The sequence below is a fragment of the Mobula hypostoma genome, chromosome 31 (genome assembly GCF_963921235.1).
Source record: "Mobula hypostoma chromosome 31, sMobHyp1.1, whole genome shotgun sequence".
NCBI classification, from domain to species: domain Eukaryota; kingdom Metazoa; phylum Chordata; class Chondrichthyes; order Myliobatiformes; family Myliobatidae; genus Mobula; species Mobula hypostoma.
The window spans coordinates 1,907,610-1,932,544 of NC_086127.1; the positions used below are offsets into that span (position 1 = coordinate 1,907,610).

Below are 24,935 nucleotides of genomic sequence, written 5' to 3' on the forward strand. Positions count from 1 at the left end.
TGGAACTGGTGGGGGGGGGGGTGGTTGGCGGGGGGCGGGGAGGATGCGTCTGGGAGCAAATTATGGGCCCTTATAACAGTGAACAAAGAGCACTGTTAGACTCGAGCTGAGAGATAACTGACATATCTTATAAACGATTGATCTCATACTGACTGTGGGATGCCACACAATATTACGTGAAGTTATTTGTGTTGCTGTATAAATATGAGCTTTGTACAGCCTAAAATTCGGAGTGATGGTGGCGGTGGAAATTGTTGCAGACTTACCATGACATTATGTTAATAACCCCTTAAAACGAAACTCGAAGTCACTCTAATATTCTAGGATAGTGTTTCCGCGACAGTATCAATGTGAAAGCAGACCTATACAAAGTGATCTAAATTAACTACAAAGATAAAACACAAAACAATTAATTGCAAAAATAATCACCACAACACCACCCTGTTCAATATGGCACACCAAATCATCACAGCTGCAGCCAATTAATTCTAGAAGTCGCAAAACTAGTTAAATGAAGATCTGTTTTTGTAAACCTGTGCGCATTCTATTTATTATATTAAAATAAACCAGCACCTGGAAGGTCCAGCTGCTGGCGAGTCAGCATCTACTCCATGGTGAAAAGAGAAACTCCAAAGAATTCTCCGAAAAGATTCTTGAAAAGCACGTGTCGGGAAAGGGGGAGCTGAAAACTTACATGATTCTGAATATCTTTTGGGGTACAGGTAAGAAAACATCAAGAAATAGAAATAATGCGGCTCCGCTTTAAATCGGCTGACATCAGGCCATTTTCAAAAACTGTGTGACAGTGCAAGAGGGGGACCAGTCAGGGTCGCTAACAAGAGACCAATGATAACTATCAAGGAATTGCAGCCCTTAGTGACAGGGATGCAAGAGACTGTACGCACAACAACTGTTGCACCGGTGCTTGACCAGTCGCTGTTTTATGGGAGTGTGGCTAAGAGAAAATCACTGGTGGAGGGAAAAAAAAAAAAACAACAACACTTGAAATCGTGGCTGGTGTTTGCCAGAAGGGATGTGGCATACTGCGAAGTTAGCTGAAAGAAGGTTCAAGGATCTAATGAAAAGAACATTGAGCATTTTGTCCATTAGACTCAACGTCGTGTTTGGCGAAAGCCAGACATCGTATATCCTTGTAAAAATGTTGTCCCTTGTGCGAATCTCGGTGGTGGCTGCTTCACAGTAGCAGGCCATGGAAGGCTTGCGAACGTAGAGGGTAAAATGAATGCAGCAAAATACAGGAATATCCTACGGGAGGACCTGATTCAGCCTGCAAGAGTATTGTCATTTGGGAGAATATTAGTTTTACCAGCAAGACAGTCACCGCAAAATAAACATTAATGACATTAATGTCCTGTAGTGGCCAAGTCAGAGTCCAGACTCAATTCAATTGTGAGTTTGTGCTGGACTTGAAAAAGGTTACTTAGTCGCGATCGACATGCAATCTGAGCTTAAGCTGTTTTATAAAGAGAGGTGAGGAAGACATTGTAGCGTCCAGACGCGAAAGTTGTCAGAGGACTATCCACACACACCCAAGGACAGAGGTGCATCCACTAAACACTGAATAAACAGTGTACGAGAACTTATGAAACAATTATATTTTGTTTCATATTTGTGGCTAATTTAGATCTCTTCATCAGGATATATTTTCACTTTGATAAGAAAGAGTCTTTATTTCAATTGATAATTGGCAAAGTAACCAATTTAAGTCTACTGCGATTCATTGCTGTAAAACACTAAGCCATGAAAACTTCCAAAGTTTTCAATCCTGAAGCGAAGCAGCAACTTAAAATATCTGTTGAGCAATGGCGCGTAAGAGAAAGCGTGTTCTTTTTTTTCCCATCAGGAAAAGCTTGATCATAGGACTCACTGTACAGAGCACTGTCGTACCTCTCTGAGCTAGGGAAGCCACCGTCCTTTGTAATCACATTGGAATTCACCTGAACTGGAATTAGAGGAAGTTTACAAACATTATCACCAGCTCCCCTAAGACCAGTAGACAACAGAGTAGTCCCCGCTGCTGTGTGTGCTTCACTGACATGTTGTTTCGATTCTGCACCTTTTCATCAGAGAGTATATGCAGTAAGCTATGACGTTTGCCACCACACGTCCTGCACGATAAACGTCTATTGCAAACCTTGTTAGGGAGTCCCCTATTTAGACAGCCAAAGCAGACACCGTTAAGTTTTATTTTATTAAGTAGTAGTTGTTTTTTTTTTTCTAAGAAGGCAAAGTTTGGTTGTGTCGTATTCTGCATTTCGGTTGGTGACCAGTGGTTTGCCAATGGGATCTGTTCTGGGACACCTATTCCTCGTGATCTTCATAAGTGACCTGGATGAGGAAGTGAAGAGATGGGTTAGTTAATTTGCAAAAGACACAAGGATTGGGGGTGTTGTGCATAATGTGGAGGGCTGCCAGAGGTTACAGCGGGACATTGATAGGAGGCAATGCTGGGCTGAGAATTGGCAGACAGAGTTCAACCCAGATAACTGTGAGGTGGTTCATTGTGGTAGGTCAAATATGATGGCAGAATATTGAATTAATCGTAAGACCCTTGGCAGTGTGGGTGATCAGAGTGATCCTGGTGTCCGAGTCCATGGGAGACTCAAAACTGCCGCGCAGGTTTATTCTCTGCTTAAGAAGGCATACGGTGCATAGGCCTTCATGAACCTTGGGATTGAGTTTAAGATACGAGAGGCAATGTATATCTATAAAGAACCCTGGTCAGACCCCTCTTGTAGTACTGTGCTCAGTTCTGGTCGCCTCACGACAGTAAGAACGTGGAAACCATAAAAAGGGTGCAGAAAAGACTTACAAGGATGTTGCCTGGGTTGGGGAGAATTCGTTACGAGAATAGTTTGAGTGAACTCGGCCTTCTCTCCTTGGAGCGACCGAGGATGACAGGTGACCTGATAGAGGTGTACAAGATGATGAGAGGCATTGATCTTGTGGATAGTCAGAGGTCCCCCCCCCCCCCCAGGGCGAAAATGGCTAGCACGTGAGGCATAAGTTGTAAGGTGCTGGGGAGTAGGTACAGAGGAGATGTCAGGGGCACTTTTTTTTTTCCACAGAGAGTGGTGAGTGCGTGGAATGGGCTGCCGGCGGCGGTGTTGAACGCGAAAAAAATAGTTTCTTTTCAGAGTCCCCTTGAAAAGTACATGGAACTGAGAAAAATAGAGGGCTATGTGTAACCCGAGATAATTTCTAAGTTAAGGACATGTTCGGCACAGCTTTGTGGGCCGAAGAGCTTGTATTGTGCTGTACATTTTTTTATGTTTCTATGTCTTTCTTGTTTTTTCTTTTCTTAAGAACTAAGCAGGTATACTTCTCCTTGTAATATTTTATTAAACTGGAGTATAAGTCCAAAGTATGTTCACCCTGAATGAACAGGCAAAACTTATCATTAATTAAGGGCTCATTTTTACAGTACTTTCCACAGCACCCACAGTAGTGGCAGAGCTGCCTCCGTTATCCTGAAAACGTATAATTGGTTTATTTTAGTTCATACATTTATACTCTGCCTGAGATGTAGACTCGTCTCCTTTCCCACACTTTGGGTGTTTGACAAAATGGAATTGCCTTTCAATAAAATCAACAACCTTATGGGTGTGACTTTCTTGCAGTTTCAAAAAGGTTCTATGGTCTGATGAATGCAAAATCGAGCTTTTTGCTATCAGACTAAACGCTCTGTTTGACCTAAGCCAAACATCGTACATTATCGAAAACATTCACTCACTACCGTCAAGCATGGTGGTGTATGCATCATTCTGTGGGGATGCTTCACTGCAGCAGACACTGGAAGGCTTGTGAATTAACACCGGCAACCCTCAAGAAAACCTGTAAGAGTCCACCCCTCAATATATTTGCACATTTGTCGCTGGACTTGAAAAGGGATGTTCACTCCAGATATCCATGCAGTCTGACAGAGCCGGTAAAGTTTTGTAAAGCGGGAGGGAGGAAATTGCCGTGTCCAGATGTGCAAAGCTGATAGAGACCTATCCACACAGAATCAAGTCAGTAATTGCTGCTAAAGTCGCAACTACTAAATTTACATTTGAAGGTGGTAAATATTTATGGAACCAGTCATTTCGTTTGTTTCATAATTGTAAATAATTTAGACCACTTTTTAGGGAACTGTTTTCACATTGAGGCGAAAGCGTTTTGTTTCCCCTGTTGATAAGAGTCAAAAACGCCATGTTAAGTAAAAATTGATTCAATGTTATAAAACAAGGCATTGCATGCTCCATTTCACCTTCCTATATGCAATACTGTACCCATTTAAATTTAATTTGCTATTTATCTGCTCACATCTAGATCTTGTTTAGATATAACTGTACTGATTCTGTTCCCTGAATAGTATCAGACACCCCCGCAATTTTAAGATATCGGCAAAATTTACTAGTTTTTTTTGTAATGTGCTTCTAGAAATAATTATGTGAATTCAGAACAGCAGTGGTACTAAAATAAAACCATGCAGAAGGCCACTTTTAAATATATTCTACGCGTGGAAATTATCCTCTCAACATAATTCATTGTTTTCTGTTTTTGAGCACCGAGTCGCCTAACTTATCTTGAATACCGACCTCCCGTAATTTGACTATTAATCCATCGTGGCGTACCTTGTCAAAAGCTTTCTGAATGTCCAAGTAAATAATAACAACTGCTCGATTATTTCCACAAATGTTAGCTGTCTCCTCATGGAACTGCAGCTTATTAGTGTAACTTGATTTTCCGTTTCTGAACTCATGATGGGTTTCTGCTAATATGCATTTTCTTGTCAGCTACAAAACAAAGAAACCAAATAGAACCCAATAAAGAAACTAAGACAGTCGAACAACCTAGGTGCAGAGGAAAGAAAAAAAAAGATGCCGCCAATAAAACTAAGCAAATAATATTCAGAACCGAATACACAAAAGTGAGTTCAAACTGTGATAATTGTAGGTCACAGCTACAATTTGATGCAGAAAACAGAGATGCTTCCTGAGCAACGAGCTGGAATTCAGTGCAGAGTGAAGTAGCACTCTCGGAGCAGAGATTTGAACGGGCGCCGACATCTTGTCCAGTTCAATCTGGCCCGTCGCTTAAATCATCTTGATCTTGCTCTAGGACAGAGACCCAGCCGCTACGATACGGTCTCGGGCCGATGTCCCGCCACCTTCTGTGATACAGTTCGCTTTCGGAGAGACAACCTAGAGCCCTTCCCACTTTACCTATTTTCTGAAAAAGCCGAACCTTCTGTCTCAACTTTACGACCGGCTTCCAAGATTATTATTCTGGTATTCTTTCTGTAACGTTGTTCTTTGGCATGATTAACAACGGATTTTGTAATTATTGTATAATATCAGCAGCAGTAACAGAATCTGACAGATTTCCCATGAGATTCACGAGTAACGCTAGACCCGGAGAGCCGGGAGAATATGATCGTTTTGGTATGTTTTAAGGAATAATTGCAGAATATATGAACTGGGACACAATCCACCTCTGAAACATAGTCACGCTGAAAAAATAATCACTCAACCCACTGACATTGAAGCATACCGACGCATATAATCACACACCAGAATAAATACGCGCAAATTCGCTCCCTGTGTCATTGCGTGCGTGTGCGTGTGTGTTTAATTCTACTTCTCTCTCGCTCTCTCTCTTTCACACACACACACACACACACACACACACACACACACACACACACAAACCCTTCGTTGTAAACACCGCCTTCCAAGATGGCTGAAGGTCTGGACATAAACAATAATACGGTGAAGTCTGACGACTGAGCCCGGCACTAATGATATTTTGGTCACAACCAGGCGAAGAGAAATTGAATTAAATACTGCTGTCTGTGAAACACAGTTTCAGAGCGTTTTGTTTTCATACTTCTCGGAATGGCCGATAGCTTAACAAACTGTATCTGGTTATTCGCTACATGATATGAATTTTAAAAAAAAATATTTTGTCGGCATTTCGAATCTTACTACCGAAACATCAGACTGAGAGTTTTATTTCCAAAATCACCTTGAATTTGTGAAATGTATCTCCTGCCCTGTGTCAGTGCTCCAAAAAGTCAATTGTAAAACACTCAAGCAAGTCAGCAGTAAGCTTCCTCTTGGATGATCAGCGCACCCTGTGTAAAGTTCGTATCACAGTCATAAATCCAGACTTTAGTCTTATCATCAAAGCTGCACCAATCCGGACCCATGGAACAAAACAGTGCAATTGCTTTTTGCAGCAATGACGACAGTTCACTCGGTCATTCTCTCTGAAATGCAAGAAACGTTAAGAAGTCAGGCTACTTCCCGGTCGCTGTTTGGTTAAATTAAAAACATATGAACGTGTTTTATTTCATCGGCAGAGAGTAACGCAGGGTAGCTAGGGAAGCAGCGAAACAAGGAGGGGCGTTGTGATCAACGTGCATGGAGCGTCCATCATTTGGAATAATACTTGCATTTGCAGATTGGTTTTAACTTTTTGGGGAAACTATCTCGGCCTATTCGAAATACAGCTCTATTTAATTCCGCGTCGCTGATTTCATCAGACAAACAGTAATACCATCGCAGTTACAGAAAGCTTTCCAACTTTGCCAAGTCTACATTTCCACAATTGTATTACAGGTAAGATAATAATTATTTTACCTGCAGTTCAGTGATCGTTTAATAGCGGTTTTGTGTATTGTTTCGGCAATCGACTGCAGTGAAAACCTCCGTGTTTGGTATCTTCCTTCAAATTTGTCTATTGTCCGTTCAATTTCACATTGATCATACCAGAACAAGGTCGAAAAAAAATTAATGAGACGCTAAATGCTAAATCCATCGCTTCTTCAGTTTGTGGACCAAATTTACTCATGTTAGAGTAATTGTGAAATTAGTGCACACAGTGGTACGAGAAAGATTCTGAACTGTTTAAATCGTTCTCTATTTCTGCATAAATATGCCTTGCAAAGTGATCAGATCTTCACGTCCTAAAACTGGATAAAGAAAAACGAATTAACTAAACAACACCAAAAACATTATACTGTTGTGGAACGTGTTCATTTACTGGTTGTGAAACATGATCCAATATTACATACATTTGTTGAAAATAAGCGCATGTAAACCTTTGCCTTCAGTAACTGGTGTGACCGTCGGTAGAGGAATAACTTCAACAAATGTTTCCAGTAACTGCTGATTAGTCAAAAAAAATCGGCTTTGCTGAATAATCGGCCATTCTTCCTTCCAACACTACATCAACGCCTGGATATCGGGGGATTTCTTGCAAGTTCTTCCGCAACGTTTCGATAGGATTAGAGTCAGAACTTTGACTTGCCCATTCCACAACACTATTTTTATGTTTTTTTTTTAATATTCTGTTGTGGATTTACTGTTATCTTCCGGATCTTTGTCTTGTTGCATTATTTAATTTCCATTAAGCATCAGGTAACGAACTGTTACCGTGACATTATCCTGAAAAATGTTTTGATACAGTTTTGAACTCATTGTTTCCTCAACGATGCAAGCTGCCCTGGTCATGAAGCATCAAAGGGGCGCAATATCAAAATGATCCTTCCACCATGCCTCGCAGTTGGAATGGGGTTTTGGTCTGTGTGTGCAGTTCTTCTTTTACACCAAACGTAGCAATATGCATTTTCTGCCAAAAGGTTAAATTTACGTCTGATCTGTCCAGAGAACATTATCCCAGAAGCATAGAATTCCCAGTTGTTGTTGTTGTTGTTTTTTCAAACATGAGACGTGCGGCAATGCATTTTTTTGAAGATCAGTGTTTTCCTCCGTGGTGTCCTTCCATGAACAGTATTCTTGTTCAGTGTTTACTTTAGTGCGCACACAGCAATATAGAGATTAGCAAGTTCTATCATTTTCTGCAGTTATCCTGATGTTTCTCTTGAGTTCTTTTTTCACCTCCTTCGGCATTGCAAATTTGTGCACATAGTGTGATCTTTGCAGGATGCCCAGTCCAGGGGAGAGTAGCAACATGCCTGGGTTTCCTCCATTTGTAGAAAACTAATCTTGCCATGGACTGATGAACTCTCAGCTCTTCAAAAATGCTTTTGTGCCTAATCCAGCTTCATGCATTTGTGCAATTCATCTTCTGAGGTCCTCTGAAAGTTTTTTATTTGATGGAGGTGTGGTGCACCTAGAGAAACCTTTTCTGGAGGAGTACTCTGCCTTTTCTGTGTCCTTCTTATCGAGCAAGGCACATCTACAATCCAAACTTTCATTCACAGCTCATTGATTGGAACGTCTGACTCCAAATAGCTTTGGTTGAAGAAATTAACCCATAGTTCCACATACTCTTCTCCAAAAAAATACGTGTAATATTGGAATATCTTCTCAATACATAAATGAACAAATAAAATGTCTTTGTGTTATTTAAATAATTGGCGTTTTTTTATCTAGTTTTAGGACTTATGTGAAGGTATGATCACAGTTTAAGTCATATTAATGCAGGATAGTTGAACAGACAAATATGTAGCAGATGGAATCCATTGTAAGGACGTGTAGGGTCATGTAATTCGGCTAAAGACCGAAAAGTGTTGAGTATTATCTAAATCGTCGTTCCCAAACGTCCTTTTATGCTGTAACCAATACCATTAATCATGGCTCATCTATTTTCCTCCCAGCCCCGATCTCCTTCCTTCTCCCCGTATCCTTAATCCTCTGACTTATCAGGAACCTGTCGAACTCTGCATTAAATATACCCTGTCACCAAGCCTCCAAAGCCACCCGTGGCAATTAATTCCATAAGGACAGTATTAGCTCAATGAAATTGCTCCGCAACCAGGTGATCGATGGATGCCCCTCTATTCTGAGCCCCTCTTGTACTGACCTCCCTACCATATAGCATGCTATGCACATCTACACTAAATGGTCTACAGCATTCAAGAGGTTTCAATAAGATCCCCGTTCATAGAAGCGTAGAAACATAGAAAACCTACAGCCCTTCGGCCCACAATGCTATGCTGAATATTTACTTTCTTTAGAAATTACCTCGGATTACCCACAGCCCTCTATTTTTTGAAGCTGCATGTACCTATGCAGGAGTCTCTTAAAAGTCCCTATCGTATCCGCATACACCATCATCGCCGGCAACCCATTCATCGCAGTCGCCAATGTCTGCGTAAGAAAAAAAAAGTTAAAATAGACAATAGACAATAGGTTCATGAGCAGGCCATTCGGCCCTTCGAGCCAGCACCGCCATTCACTGTGCTCATGGCTGATCATCCACAATCAGTACCCCGTTCCTGCCTTCTCCCCATATCTATTGTCTCCACTATCTTTAAGGGCTCTATCTAACTCTTTCCTGAAAGCATCCAGAGAATTGACCTGTACTGCGCTCTGAAGCAGAGCATTCCACAGATCCACAATTCTCTGGGTAAAAAAGATGTTCCTCAGCTCCGTTCCAAATGGCCTACCCTTATTTTTAAGTTTTGGTCTCTGGGTCTGGACTCCCCCAACATCGGGAACAGCTTTCCTGCCTCAAGATTGTCCAACCCCTTAAACATCTTACATGTTTCAATCAAATCCCTTCTAAACCTTCTAAATTCCAATGTCTACATGCCCAGTCGCTCCCACCTTTCAACATATGACAGCCCCGCCAACCCGGGAAGGAACTTTATGAACCTACGCTGCACTCCCTCGATAGCAAGAATGTCCTTCCTCAAATTTGGAGACCAAAACTGTACACAATACTCCAGGTGTGGTCTCACCAGGGCCCTGTACAGCTGCAGAAGGACCTCTTTGCTCCGAGATTCAACTCCCATTTTTATGAAGGCCAACATGCTATTAGATTTCTTCACTGCCTGCTGTACCAGCATGCTTACTGTCAGTGACTGATGAACAAGGACAAGTAAATCTCGTTACACTACCACTTTTCCTAACTTGACACCATTCAGATAGTAATCTGCCTTCCTGTTCTTACCACCAACGTAGATAACCTCACATTTATTCACATTAAACTGCATCTGCCATGCATCTGCACACTCACCCAGCCTGTTGAAATAACCTTATTCCAATAACATCCTCCTCACAATTCACACTGCCACCCAGCTTTGTGTCATCTGCAAATTTTCTACTGTTACTTTTAATCCCTTCATCTAGATCGTTAATATAAATTATAAATAGATTCTGTCCCTGCACCGAACCTTGCGGTACCCCATTAGTCACTACCTGCCATTCAGAAAGGGACCCGTTATTCCCTACTCTTTGTTTCCTGTCAGCCAACCAATTTTCTATCCATGTCAGTACCCTACCCCCAATACCATCTGCTCTAATTTTCCCCACTAATCTTCTATGTGGAACCTTACAAAAGGTTTTACGAAAGTCTAGGTAGACTACATCCACTGACGCCCCCTTGTCCATTTTCATAGTTCCATCCTCAAATAATTCTAAGAGATTAGTTAAGCATGATTTCCCTTTCGTAAATCCTTGCTGACTCGAACCGATCCTGTTACAGCTACCCAAATGTGCCGCTATTGTACCTTTTATACCTCCAGCATGTTCCCCACCACGGATGTCAGACTAACTGGTCTATAATTCACTGCTTTATCTCTCTCTCTTTTCTTAAAATGTGGGATAACATTAGCTACCCTCCAATTCGCAGGAACTTATCATGAATCTATAGAACATCGGAAAATGATTACCGATGCGTCCACGATTCCTAGAGCTCTGCGGATTTATCAGCCTTCAGTCCCATCAGTCAACCCAACATCATTTTTTTTGCCTAATATGAATTTCCTTCTGTTCCTCCGTTGCCCTAGGTCCTCTGGCCACTATCACATCTGCAGGATTGTTTGTGTCTTCCCCAGTGAAGACAGATTCAAAGTACCTGTTCAACTCGTCTGCCATTTCCTTGTTCCCCATAATAGTTTCACCCGTTTCTGTCTTCAAAGGCCCAACTTTGGTCTTAACTAGTTTTTCCTCTTCAAGTACCTAAAGAAGCTTTTACTATCCTCCTTTATATACTTGGCTAGCCTACCTTCGTACCTCATATTTCACCCCCTTATTGCGTTTTTGGTTATCTTCTGTTGTTCTTTAACAGTTTCCCAATCCTCTGGCTTCACGCTCATCTTTGCTATGTTATACTTCTTCTCGTTTATTTCTATACTATCCTTGACTATCCTTGTCAGCCGCAGTCGCCCCTTACTCCCCTTAGAATCGTTCTTCCTCTTTGGAGGAAGTGATCCTGCCCTTCTGTATTATTCCCAGAAATACCTGTCATTGCTGTTCCACTGTCATCCCTGCCACGGCATCTTTCCAGTCAACTTTGGCTAGCTCCTCCTTTATCGCTCTATAGTCCCCTTTGTTCAACTGTAATACTGACCCTTCCGATTTTCCCTTCTCCCTCTCAAATTCTAGATTAAAACTTAGCATATTATGGTCACTATCTTCTAATGGCTTCTTTACCTCGAGCTCCCTTATCAAATCCGGTTCATTACGCAACAATTAAACCAGAATTGCCTTATCCCTGGTAGGCTCTAGTACAAGCTGCTCTAAGAATCCATCTCGGAGGCACTCCACAAACCCCCTTTCTTGGGGTCCAGTACCAACTTGATTTCCCCAGTCTACCTGAACGTTGAAATTCCCCATAAAAACCGTAGATGACATTTGCGGGTATTATGAACAAAGCGGATGAGCTTAGAGCGTGGATCAGCATTTGGAGCTACGATGTTGTGGCCATTACAGAGACTTGGATGGTGCAGGCAAAGGAATAGCTACTTCAAGTGCCAGGCTTTAGGTGTTTCTGAAAGGATGGGGAGGGAGGCAAAACAGGTGGGGGCGTAGAACTGTTGATCAGAGATAGTGTCACGGCTGCAGAAAAGGAGGAAGTCATGGAGGGTTTCTCTACAGAGTGTCTGTGTGTGGAAGTTCGGAATACGAAGGGGTCAGTAACTCTACTGGGTGTTTTTAATGGACAACCCAATTGTAACAGGACCATCAAGAAGCAGATAGAGAGACGGGTTCTGGATAGGAGTAATATTGACAGGGTTATTGTAGTGGTAGATTTTAATTTCCCAAATATTGATTGGCAGCTTCCTGGAGTGAGGGGTTTCAATGAAGTAGAATTTGTCAGGTGTATTCAGGAATGTTTCCTGACACAATATGCAGATAATCCGACAAGAAGAGAGGCTGTACTTGATCTGGTATTGGAAAATAAACCTGGACAGGTGACAAGTCTCTAACTGGGAGAACATTATGGAGATAGTGATCAAAATTCTAACTCCTTTGCCATAGCATTTGAGATGGATAGAGCAGAGAAGTTAGGAAAACGTTTAATTGGAATAAGGGAAAATATGAGACAATAAAGCAGAAACTTGGAAGTATAAATTGGAATCAGATTTTCTCAGGGAAATGTACGGAACAAATGTGGCAAAAGATCAAGGGATACTTACGTGGGGTGCTGCGTAGGTACGTTCCAATGAGACATGGAAGGGATGGTAGGGTATAGGAACCGTGGTGCACAAGGGCTGTTTGAAATGTAGTGAAAAAAGAAAATAAGAGATTACGAAAGGATTCGAAAAACTACGTAATAATATGAATATGGAAGATTATAAATCTAGCAGGAAGGAGATCATTAATGAAATTAGGTGAGCCAGACGGGGCCAGGAAAAGTCCTTGGCGGACAGGATTAAGGAAAACCCCAATGTACTCTATAAGTAAGTGACCAGCAAGAGGATAAGACGCGAGAGAATAGGACCAACCAAGTGTGACGTCGGAAAAGTATGTATGGAACCGGGGGAAATTATAGAGGTACTTAATAAATACTTTGCTTCAGTTTTCAATATGGAAAATGAACTTGGCGATTGTAGGGATGACTTGTTGCGGACTGAAAAGCTTTAACATGTATATGTTAAGGAAGAAGATCTGTTGGAGCTTTTGCAAATCTTCAATATGGATGCGTCAAAAGGAACGGACGGACTGTACCCCAGCTAACTGTGGGAAGCGAGGGAGGAGATTGCTGAGCCTCTGGAGATGATCTTTGCATCATTAATGTGGACGGGAGAGGTTCCGGAGGATTGGAGGATTGCGGATGTTGTTCCATTATTCAAGAAAAGGAGTAGAGATAGACCAAGAAATCATATGCCAGTGAGTCTTAATTCAGTGGTTGGTACGTTGATAGAGAACATCCTGAGAGGCAGGAGTTGCGAACATTTGGAGATGCAAAATTTGATTAGGAATAGTTAGCATGGCTTTATCAAAGGCAGGTCGTCCAGTACGAGGCTGATTGCATTTTTTGAGGATGTGACTAAACACATTGATGAAGGTACAGCCGTAGATGTAGTGTATATGGATTTTAGCAGGGCATTTGATAAGGTACGCCATGCAAGGCTTATTGAGAAAGTAAGGAGGCATGTGATCCAAGGGGTCATTGTCCTGGGATCTATTCTGGGACCCATACTCTTTGTGATTTTTATAAGTGACCTGGATGAAGAAGTGCAGGGATGGGTCAGTAAAGTTGCTGATGTTGTGGATAGTGTGGAGGACTACCAGACGTTACAGAGGGACATTGATAGGATGCAAAACTGGGCTGACAAGTGGCAGATGGATGTCAACCCAGATAAGTGTGAGCTGGTTCATTTTGGTAGGTCATATATGATGGCAGAATATCGCATTAATTGTAAGACTCTTGGCAGTGTGGAGGATCAGATGGATCTTGGGTTGCAAGTCCATAGGACACTCAAAGCTGCAATGCAGTTTCACTCTGTGGTTAAGAAGGCATACGGTGCACTGGCCTTCATCAATCGTAGGATTGAGTTTAAGAGCCGAGTGGTAATGTGGCAGCTATAAAGGACCCTGGACAGATCCCACTTGAAGACCAGTGATCATTTCCAGACGCTTCACTAAAGGAAGGACGTCGAAACCATAGAAAAAGTGCAGAGGAAATTTACAAGGATGGTGCCTGAATTGGGGAGCATTATGAGTATAGGTTGAGTAAACTAGGCCTTTGCTCCTTGGAGCGACAGAGGATAAGAGTTTACCTGATAGAGGTGTAGAAGGTAATGAAAGGCATTGATCAGGTGGGTAGTCAGAGGCTTTTCGCCAGGGCTGAAATGACTAGCACGAGAAGGCATAGTTTTAAGGTGCTTGGAAGTAGGTAAGCGTAGATGCCAGGGGTATTTTTTTCTCGCAGAGAGTAGTGAGTGCGTGGAATGAGCTGCCGGCTGATGTGGTTGTGGCCGAAACCATAGCGTCCTGCAAGAGACTCCTGGATGGCTACATGGTAAAGCCTAGTTCTCAGGTAAGGGAATATTCGTTGTAGCTTTGTAGGCTGAAAGGCCTGTATGGTGCTGTAGCTTTTTCTATGTTTCCATGTTTCTATGTTCACAAATCGCCCTGAAACTTTGAAACCAACAGCCTAAAGGAAAATCAGTGTTAGAATTTGGGCATTTAGCCCATCGTGTACAGTATGCTGGTCATTTACAACTGATTTTTCATCCCACTCCTGCCTTTGAAACACATATTAATCAAGAACTTTACAAACTCGTTTTAAAAAAAAATATTTTCAATGACTAATAGACCTGTTACTCTGAACTGAGTGATTGGGAAGATGTTGGATTCGGTTATTAAGGATGAGGTCTCAGTGTAATTGGAGGCATATGAGAAAATAGGCCTTAGTCAGCATGGGTTTCCTCTGGCGAAAGTCATTCCTGTATATATGTTGGAATAAAAAAAAGTAAAACGCAAGTAGACAAAAGAGAATCGACTGGTGTTCTTTACTTGGATGTTCAGAAAGAAACAACTCCGTGGTATTAGAGGGAAGATTCTAAATTGGAGAATTATTGGCTGTTTGTCAGGAGGAATATGATGGGAATAAAAGTAGCTATTTATGGTTGACTGCCTGTGAATAGCGGTATTCTGCGAGGCCTTTTTTTTTTACTTTACATCTCAGTTATTTGGATGATGCGCTTCATGGCATTTGCAATGTTTGCGGACGAACTGACGAAAGGTGGACGGGCGGGCAGTTAGTTTTTTTTTAGAAAGTACGGAGGCAACAGAAGGGCAGACAGTTTAGGAGAATTGACAAAGAAGGGACAGATGGAATAAAATTTTGGGAAGTGTATGGCCATTCACTAAGGGAGATGAAATGAAAATTTTGACTATTTTCACAATGGACAGAAAATACAAGAATATAACGGAGGTGCTAAGGGGGTTTGGAGGTCCATGTGCAAGATTACCAAATTGTTAATTTTCAGGTTGAGTCTGCGATGAGAACGGAAATTGCAACGTTAGCATTCATTTTCTGAGGAATGGAATTTTAATGCAATGGTATATTGTTCAGGCTTGATAAAGCACTTGTGAGGCCTATCTAACACTATTCTGAGTAGTTTTTTGGTTCCTTACCTTATAAAGGTGCAAAACCTGAAGAGATTTTAAAGGGGTTCTGGAAAATGATTCCATGGTTCAATGACTTGTCACATGAAGAACCATTCATGACTCGCGCCCGGTATTCATCAGAATTCAGGAGAATGAGGGTTGACTTCATTGAATGCCTTGACAGAGTGGATTTGGGGAGGATGTTTCCTATGGCAGGAGTGCCTAAGAGCAGATAACACAGCCAAAAAATAGAGCGGTGTCCTTTTAGAACAGATTTGAGGAGGATTTTCTTCAGACAGCGAGCGATGAACTTGTGGTATTGGTTGTCACGGGTAGCTTATCCATTCTTTTCTGAGGACCCGAAGTGCTCACAAAGTTCTTAGTGTGGTCTAACCGATGCCCTACAAAGCACCTAATAAACATCAAAATTCAGCAGGATAGACAGTATCTATGTCAACATAAACAAGCAAAGTATCAAGAAAAAAAATGACGCAGAATTGGGGAGAAGGACGCATTCATTTTCTTTTTTTGTTGACACTTGAAGAGCTACATTGGATTAAAAGGAGACCAATGTAGCCCTATAAATTTTACCTTGAAATGGAGTAATAAACATAACAAATATGGTTATATTATGATAAGTTGATTGCAAGTATGAAAAACAACCCTTATAGAGGAAGTTGATACCATTTAGAAATGACAATAGTGATTTCTGGGCACAAAATTAATCACGGCAAATCGATCTGAAATATCTGTCGATGCAAATAAAATAACAGAACCGGACAGTTAGTTTATTCTGTTTATTTCTACCTCTAGAAAATTCCGATAAATTCCGATAAAACTTATAAGCAATGAAAATTAAACAATGCACGTTCAAAGATAACGTAGTTCTCGTGAAATTTGCTGTTTTGGCGGCAGCAGTGCAATGCGATAAAGAATAACAGAGAACAAAAATTGTGAATTACAGTTTTCAATGTATTACAGAATTGCAAAACATGTGTGTGTGTGTGTGTGTGTGTGTGTGTGTGTGTGTGTGTGTGTGTGTGTGTGCGCGCGCGCGCGCGCGCGTATGTGTTTTAGATCTGTTAAATGTGAAGCAAAACTGGAAAAAGAGAAAAGAAAAGAAGTAGTGATTTAGTGTTCATGGTTCAATGTCCTTTCTGATATTGGAAGCAGAATGGTAGAAGCTGTTTCCGAATTGCTGAGTATGTGACTGCAGGCTTCTGTACCGGCTTAATGGTAGCAATAAGGAAAGGGCATATCCTGGATGGTCATGTTAAATGCTGGCTTTTTGAGGCATCGGTTTTTGAAGATGTTCTGGGTGCTACAGGTACTGGGGATGTAGATTCGGCACTGAGATTTTTAGACACAAAGTCTTGAGCTGATTTTCCGCAATCGGAGGTATTCCTTTGCAGGGCTGCTTTGCAATGCTACAACGATAGTCATTTGTTGGAACACTGCCTAGTAAATACTTAAAGAGTAAGAATTGGATTGCTTACGATTTGACAACAATCTTCGGATCTTTGGGCGTAGGCTCAGTTTCACTATCTGGATCCCTAGGGGATGGGTGGGGGTTAAGATAACGACTTAATGTTTCTTAGACGATTGCATGCCAGTCGAAATGCATGCATTTATACAAATTTTAACTTGTCAAACTGCAGCACCTTTTTGGAGTTGAAAGTTAAAAGGTAATTAGCTGACCCTGATGTTCGGTTGCTGCTATTTATTTATTTATTTATTTATTATTTTTATTTTTTTTTGCTGTTGGAGCAATGTAGCTTTTATAAAGTCAATCTTTGTCAATTGCGAAGTCGTTGGGAATTCGTCAATTTGGCTATCTTGCAACAGTGCACAGAGCACATTCCAGTTACTATGGAGCATTGCCGAGTTAATGATTAAAGAAAGATAAATCATTGTTTATTCTGTTGTGATAAGATTCTGAACATTGAGACTGAACTTAACGTTTTTAGTCACTCTGAGGAAAATCTATCACTTCCTTATTTACAGACTATTGAAGAACGTTGATGAACTATGTTCTTTTAATCGTTAGTTAACAATGGCTTTGTGGACTGGAGCTTGGGTGATGAATATATTGGTCTTTGCCCAGTTATTGTGAAATCACATGCGACTGCGAAGATAAATGAAGGGCGGGGTGATTTGATAGGTCTACTGTTCATTACGAGAGGTGTTCAAAGGCGCAGCGCAAACTGTCGTTTCCTCTGATTTTTGTTGAGATTACAATTGGACGTCACAGGGTAGAATGTAAATGGTGAAATAATTCAGACGAACCCGAGGGGGAACGTTTTCACACTTACGTGGTACCTGCGGAAATAGTGGATGCAGTCTCCATTTCAGCATGTAAGATATATTTTGATGAATTCATAGATGGGAGTAGTCGGAGTGCTATACTCCAGGTGCAGGTCGATGGATGTATTCAGAAAATACTTCACTAGAAACGAGACGGACTGAATGTCCTGCTTTAATTCCCGTTTATTACTCCATGGGCGTTGCATCTTCATATGGAATACGCCTCCCAGATCACTCAGTTTTATCACAATCTTTAGCGATTCGAAACACACTGCCCTTCTTGTCACTCTTATTTAACTGCAATTTGTAACCTGAAAGCGTCGTGATTGATTAATGGGATTTTTCACAGTTAGATATCCCAATGAAAGAAAGGATGACACTGTCTTCAAGAGATCAGATTTATTTCAGTATAATAACCAAATGTTTGCACTAATATTTGGTTTCATAATATTGTCTGATTGCTGTTCGTTAGATCGTTTGACTTTAAACGGTCTATGATTTACACCACTGAGTTGATGGAATGTAATGTATCAGACAAGATATAAAGAGCTGCGGAATTAATTACGCCGAGGTCGCGATGCCCTGATGAATTCAGATTAGATATATGACATCACAAAGCACAAGTTGAAAGTCAGTTCTATGGAACCGAAAATGAGGAGGCAAGTAAGTGAGAAAGGCCTCCCCCCTAGAATAGCGGCATATCCTTGATAAGAAGAAAAGGAAAACATTATTTCCAAAATGGGAAATATCTGGGTCTATATTCGGCCTTTAGGTTGTAACTGTTGAGTGATATTCACTTCTGAGTATGTGAACATAAAGATAGTAAACAGCGCCAGGTCTCCGGCATATAATACAATAATTTTCATTACAAAAAATACCACAAACATGGTACAAAAATACAAGAACGACATCAGGATTGAAGGTCTTCCTTTTAGAACTAAGATACGCAGAAATCACTTCAGTCAGAGAGTCGTAAATCTGTTGTATTTGTTGTCATGTGCAGCTGTGGAGGCCAAACCGTTGGGTGCAGAGATAGATAGGTTCTTGATTAGCCAGGGCATCAAAAGGTGTGGGGTGAAAGCAGGGGAGTGGGGATAACTGGGTGACCTGTATCAGCATATGATTGAATGCGGAACAGACTCGACGGACCGAATGACCTACTTCTGCTACTATACCTTTAGGTCTTATTTTCTAATTTTACGCAGGCACAGGCCCTTTGGCACACGATGGTTGTCAGTCCAATTAAGGGAATTACACCTAGTTAAGCTCATCCATTCTACCTGAGCATGGTCCGATCATTAATACTCTGATTATTCATGTGTCTGTTTCGGTGCCCCGAAACACGTTCAATATATGCTTCTTCGTCACCATATCTTGCAGTGGATTGCAGGCATTTACCACGCTTTGGTTGCAGGCATGGCCTGCTCATCACCTTTGACCTTTCCCACAAATGTGCATGCTAATCACCTGGTATTCCACACCAGTTTTATTTACTTATCAGTGTACCGTGCTCTGGGGAAGATGTTTGCGTTTATGTATTCTTCTTCTTCCTGAAAATGTGCAAAACGGATTCTGACAGGCTTCTGACAGATCGCTCAACAGCAATTCTTTGCTGCTGTGCCAATAGATTCCCAGTCTCATCTTCACATCTTCATATCTTCATGCGCCACGGTCATAAATGCTGACATGAGTATTTTCTTTTGGAAAAACTTATAAGCAAGCCTTTGCTTTTAACACTACTTAAAATGCTGAAAACCGTTGCAGCAAAGGAATATTCTCCAGCCTATGTTTTAGGAATCGACTTACACTGTTTTCGTCGGTAAAGTGCAAATCGAATTAAGTATTGATGCACTGTCTATTGACAGCTCAGGACATGCTGCAGGTAATTCAGGTAAGAAGGTGCTTGTCGGAAATTTCAGATTCCACTTCTTCGATGCTACGTGACCTGCTGAGTGTTCACTTTAATTTGCGTCTGTTGCAAAGATGGAGTCCTACGTGCCTGAGCCTCTATATCAAATATAATTAAATCAGCTGATTTCAAAATAGACTGACGACCTGAGCGTGATATTATATCACTCAATTGAGTGGTAAATGACAGAAACTTATCTCTCGCATGGAGGCCATTATGTGACGAGAGAAGTAGACAAGGATGGCAAGGACACATGTGCTGCAGTATACAAGACTAGAAATGATACACGATTACATGACTGAGACCAGGGAAGCGTTCTGGCAAAAGGTTAGATGGGAATCGAAAGTTAAGTCGACGATTGAGCACTGAATCTGACTTAGAACATTAACATCCTCGTGCCAAAAATATGGGGGCCAATAGCAGATTGGAACTAAATGTCTTGACGGGCCTCGACAGTTATCCATAAATAGGAGTATCGGAGTACCTAAACTCCGGAAGTTGGCTTGGGTGGGTGAGCACATTAACGCATTAGGCTAAGTTTTATTCTGTATATCTGCCCAAATGCATCGTTTCACACCCGTCCGAACTCCTTTGCATCTGGCATTCCTGTCTGCAACTTCGCAATGGGACGCAGAACCACAAATTGTGGACCACCGAAAAGCTTCTACACTTTCTATTGACAGACTCAGCACTTCAGATCTGTCTACAGCTCAGTACTGGTTATAAGATTTTATTGTGGAAAAAAGATACAACTTCAACTCTCCCTTCAACCATTTCATTACATTTCGTCAATTTTGAAAGACAAGGAGCTAACCTACTATTTGAAATCTATAGTCAACGCACACCCTTCAATTCCATTGTTTTTTTTTATATCTAGAAAATCGATCAATTCGATGAGACTTCAATTGCCACATTCAAAACTATGATGACCCTTTGTAATCTGCCTGTGTATGCCCCAAATCTGATAAATCGTGTCCGTCAGATTATTTTCCAGCAGTAGTCTACTAATAAACCAAAGCTCGGTGATGTTTTATTTCACCCCCCCCCCCCACCACTGGCTCATTTTTACGCACTTCATTATCTATCTTCCTGTCCTGTCTACTGGAATCTCGACACTAGGTAAAGAAATGAAAAATAAGACTCTCAGGCATATTCCAAGTATTTCACTCTCTCCCTGCTTCCCATATTAAAAAAAATACAGCTACTCTGCGTGGTTGATGGTATCAAATATTCAGCTTGTCTAGCTGGCAACACATTTCAGAAATCTTTGAATCCTTGAAGGTCAATAATGTTCCGAAATTTGAGACTGAATCTCTAGTTGTTACAAAGAGCGAAGGAAGCGAACCCAAGTGCAGGACCACCGACAGGTAGGTAGCATTAACAGAAGTGTGTTTATTACTAGTAGCAAGGAAGGGCAGAGAGCGAGGATTAGGCTGAGGGGAGCCAAGGAGTGAGCGAAGATGGAAAGAGGATCGACCCGGTTCACTACAACAAGTCTCTGGCGTTTAGTGGCGGGACTTAAGCAGAGCAGGGATGTCGACCAGGGGATGAGCGTGGCCGGGAAAGAACAGAGGGCGGAATGCCCTACTCCTATTAGCACGGGGGAAAATTAACTCAGGCAACCGGAGCGGGAACTAAACTTAGAATATGGGACACTCAGCGGTCGAGAGACAGAGTGATCACAGGCAAACAGCGCTGGTGAGCAGAGGAGCAGTAGGCAGGCCAAACTCTTCTTGACCCCGGGCATTGGTGGAGCTGCACTTCTAACTGGGGACAGGCGACAGGCAACACTCCTCTTGCCATGGAGCATTAAATAGAAAGGTCAATGTTGGCAATCCTTATTTCGATACAAAATAGCGCAGACAAACAGCATGGAATTCGTATCTTGACTCAGAATAGTACCCCAAGCGGCAAACGGCAGGCGAAATTCATCTGGAGAAGAAACGATAAAAATAAACGACGACTGACAATTCGTATCTTGACTCGGAGTAGCACAGGAAAGGGCAAACGGCCGGCAAAACTTATCTGGACACGAAATGACAAAACCAAACAACGACAGACAATTCGTATCTTGTCTCGGAGTCGCGGCAAACGGCCGTCAATACTCTGCTGGACACCAGAAGACAAAACCAAACAACGACGGACAATTCGTATGCTGACATGGATGAGCACATGAAGCGGCAAACTTCCGGCAATCACTTTACTGGACACGAGACAAAAAAACAAACAACAACAGACAATTTGCATCTTGACACGTAGTAGAACATGAAGCGGCAAACGGCCGGCAATCAGTTAGCTGGACTCGAAAAGACAGTCACCGAAGCAACTTAGAATCCACCATTCTCGGCGGCCCGGAACATGCATTGCCGCACCTGAACCACGTGACGATCCAGCACAAAGAAGATGCAAGCCGAAGTTTTAATGATGCAGCTTCGGACGAGAATCAGGTGCCTTAGTTAAGGAGCCCGTTGGAGGACGGGGGAAAGGGAATTAAAAGAAAATGAGGAGTCAACGGACATGTCCATGACACTAGTTTCACTGTCCGGTGCTGCGTGTCGGGAAACGGGAAGTTAAAATAATCGAAATGCTGTAACACACACAAAACGCAGTCGGAACTCAGTCGGCCAGGCATCATCTATGGAATCGCGACCTTTCACCAGACTTAGACTGAAAGGAGCAAGGATCAGACTGAAAAAAATAGCGGGGGCGCAGGAATTAGTACGAGGTGACAGGTGATAGCTGGAATCTGGAGAGGGAGCAGGGACGAAGGAAAAAATGCTAAGTTGACTGGTAGGTGAAAGATAGCGGTGGACAAGTAGGAGTCTGATAGGAGAGGACAGAAAACAGAAGACCATGGAAAACAAGGAAGTATGGGGGTAGCACCAGAGGGCTGAGATGGGCGGATAAGGAGATAAGACGAGAAAGGAGAAAAGCTAATGGTGAGGGTGAGCAATGGCTATGGATAATGGTGAAGGTGTGGGGGATTCAATTACCAGAAGTACAATACATCGATTTGCATGCCATCAGGTTCGAAGCTACCCAGATGGAATATAATGAGCTACCCCACCGACTTCAATGGGTTCTAATACTCCTGTACATGGGTTCAAGATTTGGCATGCTGGATTCCGAATGGGAATTGAAATTGAAATTCGTGACCGCCGGGAATTCCCGCTTTTTGTGACTGACGAAATACTTGTACCCAACGAAGTGATCTCCCAGTCTACGTCGGTTCTGACAGATATACAGGAGGCTACACCGGGAGCACGGCATAAGCAGATGACTCCAACAGATCTTCAGAAGAGGTGTATTATCATCTGGAAGGACGGTTTTGGCCCCTGAATGCTAGTGAGGGAGGAGGTATACGGGCTGGCGTGGCACTTGTTCCTCTTGCAGAGGTAAGTACCAGCAGGGAGAACAATGGGGAGAAATGAGTAGACAATCCGTTCATGTAAAGAGTCATCCCTGCGGAAAATGGGGGGTGATCATGAAGGAAAAATGCCCTTGACAGTTGCATCATGTTGGAGATGACAGAAGTTATGGAAAGTATGTTGTGAACGCCGAAGCCGCTGGGGTGGTAAGTGAATGCAGAAGGAACCTTATCTCTGTCGTGGCGGTAGGAGGATGAGGTAAGGGCAGGTATCGAAGAAATGGAAGTAATGCGGATCAGGGCAGTGTTGATGGCGGAAGAAGGAAGCACCTTTCTTTTTAATAAGGAGGACATGTCAGTTGTTCTGGAATGAAAACCCTCATCCAGAGAGCCAACGTGGCGGAGCTGAAAGAAATATGTGGCATTTTTGCAAGTGCCGGGTTGACATGATGCATAGTCCAGATAGCTGTGAGGGTCCGTGGGTTTATAAAATATATTGGCAGATATACTCCACTAAGAGATGGAGAATGGGAAGAATGTTATTGGACCAAGTAAACTTTAATCAGGGTGGAAATTGGAGGTAATTTTGAAGATATCGCTGAGATTAGCATAGGTGACATTGACAGGAGGCATTGAATGGGTATAAAGGGATTTATTCTTTTCTAGTTGGCTGCCGTTGATTCAGAGCGGCCTCTATTGGAGGAGCCTGTTTTTTTTTTTTTGTTTTGTTTTATGTTGGACGTCAATGAGTTGGGTAACGGAATTGATGGCTATGTGACTAACTTTGTGGACAGTTCGAAGACAGGTGGAATTGCAAGTATATTTCAGAAAGGAAAGAGGATGCAGAAGGACTGGAAACCATCGTGGAGGGACATAGTATAGTGAAAAAAATAAAACGAAGATAGTTTGCAGTCAGACTGTGCGGAAGGGCAGGCAGCTAGTAGAACATAATTAATGCTAACAAACTGAGAATCAGTACATTAGGGATGCAGAATCAAAAAGGGTAGCAGATACAGTACACACTGTGCTAAATCACAGTGCACAGAGTACAAGAGATAAGGTGGATGATCTTGTTGCAGTATTACTGATTATCAGGTATGATGTTGTGGTTATCACTGGATCATTGCTGAAGGATGGTTGTAGTTGGCAGATAAACGCCAAAGGTTACATGTTGCATCCTAGGGATAGGAATGTAGGCAGAGAGAGTGGCGTGGCTGGGATGAATGACATCAAATCAGTAGAAAGATATGACATAGGATCGGAAGATTTTGAAAACTTATGGATGGAGTTAGCAAACTGCATGTGTAAAATGACCCTGATGACTGTTAGATGCAAGGTTCCCAACTGTAGCTGGGATGTGGACCAAAGAGCATAACGGGAAATAGAAACAACGTGTCAAAAAGGCGATGTTATGACAGTAATAGGATATTTTAACATGCAGGTCGCTGGGGAATACGAGGTTGGTCGTGGATATCAAGATAATAAGTTTTTTTTGGCTGCTACGAGCTGGCGTTGTAGAGCAGTTTGTCGTTGAACCTAAGAGGGGATAGCTAAAGTGGATTGAGTGTTATTATACGAACTGGTAAAGGAGACAAAGTTCCCAATATTATTGAGTTCAACTTGAAAGTTGATGGGGAGAGTGCAAAGTCCAACATAACATTATTTCAGTGGGTAAAGGAAATTACAGTGGTATCAGCGAAGAATCAGCTTAAGTAAATTGGATGAATATACTTGCAGGGATGACAACAGAGCAGCAATACATAAGTCTCTGGGAAGAAAAGTGAGGAAGGTGCAGCACAGATGTATTCGCACAACGAAGAAATACTCAGACGAGAAAATAGTACACTGTGGCAGGCAACGGAAGTCAAAGCTACTATATAAGCGAAAGAAGAGTGCATACAACAAAACAAAAGTTAGTGGTAAGATAAATGATTGTGAAGTTTAAAAAAAAGAAAAAAAAAACTACAGAGAACAGCTAAAAGAAGCATTGGAAGATAAAAGATGAAATATAAAAGCAACCTGGCAAATAATATCA

The 24,935-nt window shown here is 41.9% G+C and overlaps 1 protein-coding gene across 4 annotated transcripts in view; it reads left to right on the forward strand.

Moving 5' to 3' along the window:
• Positions 1-6,249: 6,249 nt before the first annotated feature.
• LOC134339975 (uncharacterized) overlaps positions 6,250-24,935 on the forward strand; it is a 90,594-nt gene continuing 71,908 nt past the window's right edge. For all 4 annotated transcript variants that reach the window (XM_063036807.1, XM_063036806.1, XM_063036808.1 and 1 more), the window contains exon 1: positions 6,250-6,626. The gene's annotated coding sequence lies outside the window, so the exon portion shown is untranslated. The remainder of the gene's footprint in view (positions 6,627-24,935) is intronic.